Source organism: Populus alba, chromosome 8 (assembly GCF_005239225.2).
Source record: "Populus alba chromosome 8, ASM523922v2, whole genome shotgun sequence".
Classification (NCBI taxonomy): domain Eukaryota; kingdom Viridiplantae; phylum Streptophyta; class Magnoliopsida; order Malpighiales; family Salicaceae; genus Populus; species Populus alba.
Window position 1 is genome coordinate 18,879,124 of NC_133291.1, and position 8,562 is coordinate 18,887,685.

Consider the following 8,562-nt stretch of genomic DNA (forward strand, 5'->3'; position numbering starts at 1 on the left):
CCCAGCTCAGTCTGCATCAGTATAGCCAATGAGATTAAGGTGATTGTTCTTCTTAAAGAGAATTCCTCTTTTTGGAGAAGATTTTTAGTTAAGCACTTGCAATGTTGTCTCCATATGTACTTCACTTGTGTTGTGCGTGAATTGACTGACTAGACTGATTGCATATGTGATATCAAGACGTGTATGTGATAGGTAGATGAGTCTTCCTACCATTTTTTGATATCGTTCTTTATTTGTGGGAACCTGATCCGGATATTCTGCTAAACAATGATTCTGTACAATAGGTTTATCCACCGGTTTGCGATCCAACATATCTGTCTCAGCTAATAAGTCCAATATATACTTTGTGATAGAAATATGCCTAGTTTTGATCTGTATACTTCAATGCCTAAAAAATACTTCAACCCACCTAGATCTTTCATTTCAAATTCATTTGCTAAATATTTTTGTAATTTTGAAATTCCTTCTTCATCATTACCTGTGACTATCATATCACCAACATAAATAATCAAAGCCACTATCCCTCCCCCAATTTCTTTTTAGAAATAATGTGTGGTCCGAGTTGCTTTGGCTAAATCCATGCTTCCGCATCGCTAAACTATATCTTCCAAACCATGCCTTGAGAGACTGTTTTAGTCCATAGAATGATTTTGTAAACCTGCACACCATATTTTCTGTTCTTCCAGTAAAACCAAGGGGAACATCCATGTATACTTCCTCCTCTAGATCTCTATCGCACGTCACCCACACAGTGTCGTTGGTAATTTTTGCTCGTTCATTTGATTGATCCTTTTGGGAGTCACCACCTAGTATTTAATTGAGGGTTACTAGGAAACTCAAATGTACTGGTCTTGTCAAAGATTCACGGGTAAGGGACTGGTTGTGGCTAAGGAAGGTATTAGCACCGCTAGTGCACCCTACCTTAGGTAAGCTGCTTCGTGATTTAATGTGATTTAAAAGATTTTGAAAGTTGTCCTGCCAATGCTTTTGTAAAAAAAGAAGAAGAAGAAAAGTTCTACTCGGTAAGGAGATCCTTATCTTATCGGGTAAAGAAAACCTAATTGCTCTAGCATCAATAAAAACAAAACAAACTTTTCTTTTTAATATCAAAAATACATCTTACGTATAAGATTATAATCCCCGATATCAAAAGAAAAATATTTTTGAATTTTTTTGAAATATGAACCAAATTCAATGCAAATTAAAACATTTAATTTTTTTTCTTTTTAGTTTTATCATAAACAAATACATAAAAATAACAATTACAAAGACACCCACTCAAACACTCTCCTTCTTACTATGTTAAACACACACCCATTACATGTTTACAAATCAATTAAAATTCAAAATGAACCCCCGAAATAGAATTAGGAACAATGCAGGAAACCTATAAGCCATGGGAACAGTGTTGTGAAGCCTTAGGGACAACAAGAACAATGGCGACGTGTTTGTTCACGTGCAACCGCAAAAAATCAAGTCAGTAGGGGAGATCTGTAACGGCCTCTTCCCCTCTTGCCTTCCTCGCCGGCGGTGACCTGCAAAAACAATAAAATTGCAACAACCAGTTGATTTTAGTTTTTTTCCTTGTTTTCAGATCTGCTTCTCTCCCTTCTCCTCTTTTCAGATTTTAGATTTGTTGTGAGGTTAGGGTGGAGGCTACTGTGCTAAGCCAAAGTGGGTTGATCTTGGGTAAAAGGAGGTTTTGAAGGGAACTCCTATAGGGAAGGTAAGGGCGGCGTCTCCCAAGTTTGTGATGGAGGGGATAGACAGTTGCCTTTGTGAGCATGCTGCTAGTCGGTTGAATGAGATGAAGTAGAGAGCAGGGTTGTTATTGTGTTCGGTCGTCGGGGGAAGAGGAAGGTCTGTGTGCAGGGATGCTCAGAGGCTATGGGTCTATGAGGGGAAGTTGGCGAGGGCTGGCTTTTATGGTTCTAGTGGGTGTTCGGGTGAGAGAGGGAAGACTATGGCTGAGGGGGGAAAAGCTTTGGCTGATGAGAAGGGAGATCGAGAGGCGCTGGTTTTGTGTTGATGAGAGGGAGATGGGATAGTGCGTGGGGCTACTGGGGACGATGGGAGAAAACAGTGATAGAGGGGGAGAAGGAAAAGGGAGCACAGAGCTTAGAAGGGTTGTTAGAGTGGCGGGGGGCTGGCTGGCTTTGTTTCCCTTGTTTTGGTCGGGGAAGGGAGAGTGGCGGTTCCCTGGCTCTCTCTGGTTCTTTTTGGAAAAGGGAGGGGGCGGTCGGCTTGTGTTGGTAGAGATAGGTTTAGGTTTAGGTTTAGGGTTACTTGTTTTTCCCCCTTGATTTTTCAAAATTCTACCCCTATTGTGTGTGTTGTGGAGATGGTATTTGTAGGTAAAATTATTACAAGGTTTCTAAACTTGGTCCCTCAACTTCTTTCTTATTTTGTAAATTTGATTTTTTTATTTTTTTGGATTTTTTTATCAACATTGACTCGAATGAGAAAAATCAGTGATTTTAAAAATAACGCGTTAAAAGTCAAACATGTTCCAAAGATCTTTGAAAATTTAAATTCTTTTGAGACGATGCTGAAAATGCTAAAAACGATGCAAATACATTAAAAAACATATTTTTTGGATTTTCATTATTTTTTGCTATTTTTGGAATTTTCAAAAAATTTTATTTAAAAGTTGGGTCAAAATTGGGTAACAACAAATGCCCCATCTTTACAATCAAAACATAGGTGGTTCAATTTCATGTGTGAGCTCAAAATTTGCTTGGTCATCCCATGTCATTCTAACAAATATCGAGTCATTTTTGCAATCAAAACACTTTTAAACTTCAGGATTGATTAGCCTTAATTTTTCATGTTGGAGTTTGATCAAAATATTTTGTCAAAATAACCTTTAAAAGAAACCTCTCATGATTTCAAAATGACAAAGAGAGATATAAAAGACATGTTTTGTTAAAGGATGAGATGTGATCCCAAAACAAAAATGCACAAGGGCAAAAAAATCCATAACAAATGATCGGCAATTTAACACCCTTCTTGGATTAGATTTTCTAATAGTATCAGTGTTTTGCCAAGTATGTTTTATCACTTGTCATTCTGAGGATGTTGTGGTCACAATATGGCTGATGACATCTTATTTCACAAACTCAACTCAATTCTTGAGATTGTTGCGTCTTTTCAACTAAAATGGCTCAGGACCCTACCATGATATTCATATCTCTTATCTGAATTATAACACCTATGAAACAGTGGTTGCATGGGATTTGACGGAGTCAGGACGACAAGTATGGGACATAACAGATGCTGGTAGAAAAACTTGAGTGACCGAGGTATGTCAATCTTGGCAAAGACATTTGAACAGTTGATGCTACAGTGAGACATGGCTAGACCACATAAATAAGGTTTTCCACCTTCAGAGTTATCTTCTTATTCATCTCTCATCATTGTTCTGAAATCCATGGCAAAACCTTCAATCTTTCCCATCATTATAGCTTGTTCAACTTTTTTAGCAATCCTCACAATCTCATGCTAATCTTTTATGCTTGTTGTGGTTGTTTGAAGATTGGTGGAAACCTTTCAAGGTTGTTAGGTATCCTGGTAGCGCACAACACTACCACTGCAGATGTGTGGAATCACACATTGTCTCTACTAAGGGAGAAAATGATGACCATGAATCTCTTCTATTTCCTCTTCAATTCCTTCTGAACGGTGCAATAAACAAACACTTGTAGAGGGAGTTCTGCTCTGTTGAAGTTCATATTTTCTAGTCTAGGCATGTCTCTTCTCTCTACTTCTATGTTTTAATGCTGACACCTGTAGGATAAAATTGTAGATGATCTGAAACTACTTCATTCCTTCTTTGATTCCCCACTAGCAAATCCACAAACAGATCTCTGAAGAGAGAACTCTGCTACATTGAAGTTCAAGGTATACTCATGTTTTTCAAACTGGGATTGGCTCTTTTGCCTACTATAGTGTTTTGGTGTTGAAATTGGTGGTGTAAATTTTCATAGCATCTGAAACTACTACATCTCCTTTTGTATTCCCCATTGGCAGAGCCACAAACAAATCTTTATTGAGAGAGCTCTGCTACATTGAAGTTCAATGTAAAGTCATGTTAGGGTGGAGGCTGTTGTGCTAAGCCCAAGTGGGTTGATCTTGGGTGGGAGGAGGCTATGAAGGGCACTCCTGCAGGGAAGGTAAGGGCAGCATCTCCCAAGTTAATGATGGAGGGGATCGGTTGCTGACTCTGTGAGCATGTTGTTGGTCGGTTAAAGGAGATAAAGCAGAGAGAGGGGTTGCTATTGTGTTCGATTGTCGAGGGAAGAGGAAGGTCTATATATAGGGAGGCTGAGGGGCTATGGGTCTGTGAGGGGAAGTTGGCGAGGGCTAGCTTTTGTGGTTCTAGTGGGTGTTCAGGTGAGAAAGGGAAGATCTGTGGCTAAGGGTGTTCGGGTGAGAGGGTGAAGATCTATGGCTGAGGGGGGAAAAGCTTTGGTTGATGAGAAGGGGGATCGAGAGGCGCTGGTTTTGTGTTGATGAGAGGGAGATGGGACACTGCATGGGGCTGCTAGGGTTGATGGCAGAAAACAGTGATGGAGGGTGATTAGTACTTAAAAGTGCATTTTTATCAAGGTTTTATATCATCATTTTGCACTTGAAGTATCAATAACTCCTTAACTAAATCATGTTTTATAATAACATACCAATAATATAATATACCTTTAATTTATGGTAAATGTTTATCTTAAATGCAGGCCTATCACATAAATGAAATGATTGATTGATGAGTTTAAGTATTGAAATTGAAAGGATAAAGAGAGGGCCAAACTTAGAAAAGAGATGTTGGTGCAGTCCAAACTAGAACATTGTTTGGTAATTGGGTCATATCTCGAGTTCTAGATGTCTAAATAACCTCCATTTTTTGGACAGATATGGTATGACATAGGCCTACAACTTTCATGTGGAATCCAAGATTTAAAAATGTCGTTTTCAAGTCCAAATTATAGCAACAACAGAGAAGTCCGAATCTGTCCTGTAGCCTAGACATCGTTAAGTGTTCATCTCATATCTCGAGTTCTAGAAGTCCAAATGACCTCAATTTTTTTTTTTTTCTAGAAGGATAAGACAATTTCCTATAACTTTTATGGTACAGGTGGTTCCAGTTCTGATGCTAGCAATGATGTTTTATTCAGACAAGAAGATAAGGATTTTCACCAAGTCAAGGGTTAGCCACCCACTCAACAATTAGTCATCAAATCAATAGTTCCAAATTTTGGCCTATAAAAAGAGGCATTTGCCATGCATTTAGGGGCTTGGTTGTTCAGATCAAGAACTTGCTCTTTCTCTCTCTCTTTATATATATATTTTTTGTAATTCTTAAGTTTTGCTTTCATTAATATCTTGTTTATGCTTTTCATTTCCTTTCCTTTACTTAGTTAACTTGTATTTTATTTATGTTCTTATTTTGTTTATTTATGTTTCTCTTATTCATTATGTTTAACTAAGTTTATTATATCAAGGTGAAAAGGTTACACTAATGGTGTAAGAATAAGTATGGTGTAAACTCAACATGGACCTTAATGTTTAATATTAACATGTCTTATCTTTTTATCTTACTAATTCTTAATACCTTGCTTGTTAAATGGTTAATCTAAATTTGTGTTGTATAACACTTGGTACAACAAGTGGTTGGCACTCTCATAGTACAACCATATGATATTACCTACATTTGTGCTATGAAAGGAACTTGATTTGTTGTTAACATAAGTTAGCATCATGAATTCCTGACAATATTTAAAAGTTTGGTGTTACATAAATAAGATAATTAATATGATCATGTTAACAATTTATAATGAGTTATTAATGACAAATCATCCGATTGGAACCTTCTTTGTGTGTGGTTTCCAGTTGAGTAATAAGAGTTTATACTATAATTGTTTGAAATACCATTAGTGGATCATCTAACTTGAAATTTGTTTTTATATAATTGTTTAATCCTTACATTAATCCTCCATCTCAAAACTCTCTCTCTTCTTCTTCTTTATTATTATTATTATTATTACTACTACTATTGTTGTTGTTGTTATATTATTGTTTTTTATAATTTATACAATTAACTTCCCTATGGTTCGACCCGGTCTTGCCGGGTTATTTATTACTTCGACACTCCTGCACTTGGGAGAAAACATCAATCTTTTGGTCGTGTCAAGTTTTTGACGTCGTTGCCGGGGAGGTAAATTCTTGTACAAATTATCATATTTATTTTATTTTCTCTTTTCACTTTTCTTGTATCTAACTTTGTTTCTTTTGTTTTTTTTCTTTTTCTTTTGTTTTCTTCTTCCTTTTATTCTCTTTCTACACGTGCATTAAGTGGTAGACTTTGTAGGGTATCCTCATCATTTTCAGAAAATATGGCCAAAGAAGATAACCAGTCACTTCATAATGAGAATAATGAGAATAACCGAGTTAGAACACTTAGAGATCACATGAATCCTACAAGAACAAGTGCATCCTCATGCATAGTTTTCCCTCCTAATGCATCTCATTTTAATTTTAAGCTAGACATTATTCAACTTTTACCTTCTTTTCATGGCTTAGATCTAGAAAATCCATACTTGCATTTGAGAGAATTTGAAGAGGTTTGTAACACCTATAATAACTTAAATTGTAGCATGAATACCATTAGATTAAAGCCTTTTCCTTTTTCATTAAAAGATAAAGCTAAAACATGGCTACAAAATCTTAGGTTATGATCCATTCGTGCTTGGGATGAAATGCAACAACAATTTTTAAAGAAATTTTTTCCATCTCACAGAACCAACTTTTTCAAAAGATAAATCACCACTTTCACTCAAAAACCAAGTGAAACATTTTACCAATGTTGGGATAGGGATCGAGACTTGCTTAATACTTGCCCTCATCATAGTTTTGAAACATGGAGATTGGTTTCATAATTTTATAAAGGGTTAACACCTAAAGATATGCAAATGGTTGAATTGATGTGCAATGGAACTTTTGAAGATAAAGACCTTTATGAAGCAATGGAGTACCTAGACTTGTTTGTTGAAAATGCGCAAAATTGGGACACTATAAACACTTATGAGGCACCAAGTAAGGCCCAACCTCATACATCTAGTGGAGGCATGTATAACCTTAGGGAAGATCATGACCTCCAAGCCAAGTTTACATCATTAGCTAGAAAAGTTGAGGTACTAGAATTGAAAAGTTTGTCCAACTTTGCCTTCTTTCAAGGAATGCCTCCATGAACAAGCCCATGCTTTAAACAGTTTTCAAATACCCAATCATAACCCATACTCGCAAACATACAACCTTGGTTGTAGAAATCACCTAAATTTCAGTTGGAAGAGTGATAATAATAATGCACAAACTTCACAGCCACCGTTTCAAGCACACCATAATTTTCAAAATTCTCATGGATATGTACCTCCTTATGCTCCACCTCTTAGAAGAAATCTTGAGGAAACATTGCATGCATTCATTGAAAAGCAAGAGGCAATCAACACTCAACTTGCTCAAGGCATGACAAATTTTAAAGATACTCTTGCAAAGTTAACATCTTCTCTCAGTTTTCAAGAGAAAGGTAAGTTTCCATCTCAACCACAGCAAAATCCAAAAGGGCAATACAATGCAAATGCAAGTAGTTCTAGAAGCCAACACATGGATCAAGTCAAATCAGTCATCACTCTTCGCAGTGGTAAGGTTATTAAAAAACCTACTCTTGAACCTTGTGAGAAAAATGATGAGTCAGTCTCTAAGGGTAAGGAAGGGGTTGAATCTAAACATTTTAAAGAAAAGACTGATTCTCCGCCAGCACTTCCATTTCCTCATGTCATGACCAAACAAAGGAAAGTCAATCACAATTATGAAATCTTTGAAACTTTCAAATAGGTAAGGATCAATATACCTTTGCTGGATGCTATTAAACAGGTAACTTCCTATGCTAAATTTTTGAAAGATCTATGCACTATGAAGAGAAAACTGAAGGTGAAAAAGAAAGCATTTTTAGCCAAACATGTAAGTGTTATTCTTCAGAACAATAATGCTTTGAAATATAAAGACCCTGGTTTTCCTACAATTTCTTGCTTTATTGGAGAACATAAAATTGAAAGAGCTTTACTTGATCTTGGAGCTAGTGTGAATTTACTTCCATATTCGGTTTTTCAAAGTCTCAATCTAGGTGAATTAAAACCAACTTCTGTAACTCTTTTACTTGCTGATAGATCTGTAAAAGTGCCTAGAGGAATAGTTGAGGATGTGTTAGTACAAGTCGATAAATTCATTTATCTTGTGGATTTTATTATCTTGGACACACAACTTATTGAAGCATGTAATTCATTTCCTGTTATTTTACGACGTCCATTTCTTGCAACTTCTAATTCATTGATTAATTATAGGAATGGACTGATGAATCTATCATTTGGAAACATGACATTAGAGATGAATATTTTCAATATCTGCAAGCAACCTAGAGATGATAATGATACAAGAATTAGTTCATGATCAACTTGAATCTACTTTGAGTAAAACTGAATTTGATGAATCTGAAGAATTGCAAATGATTTATTC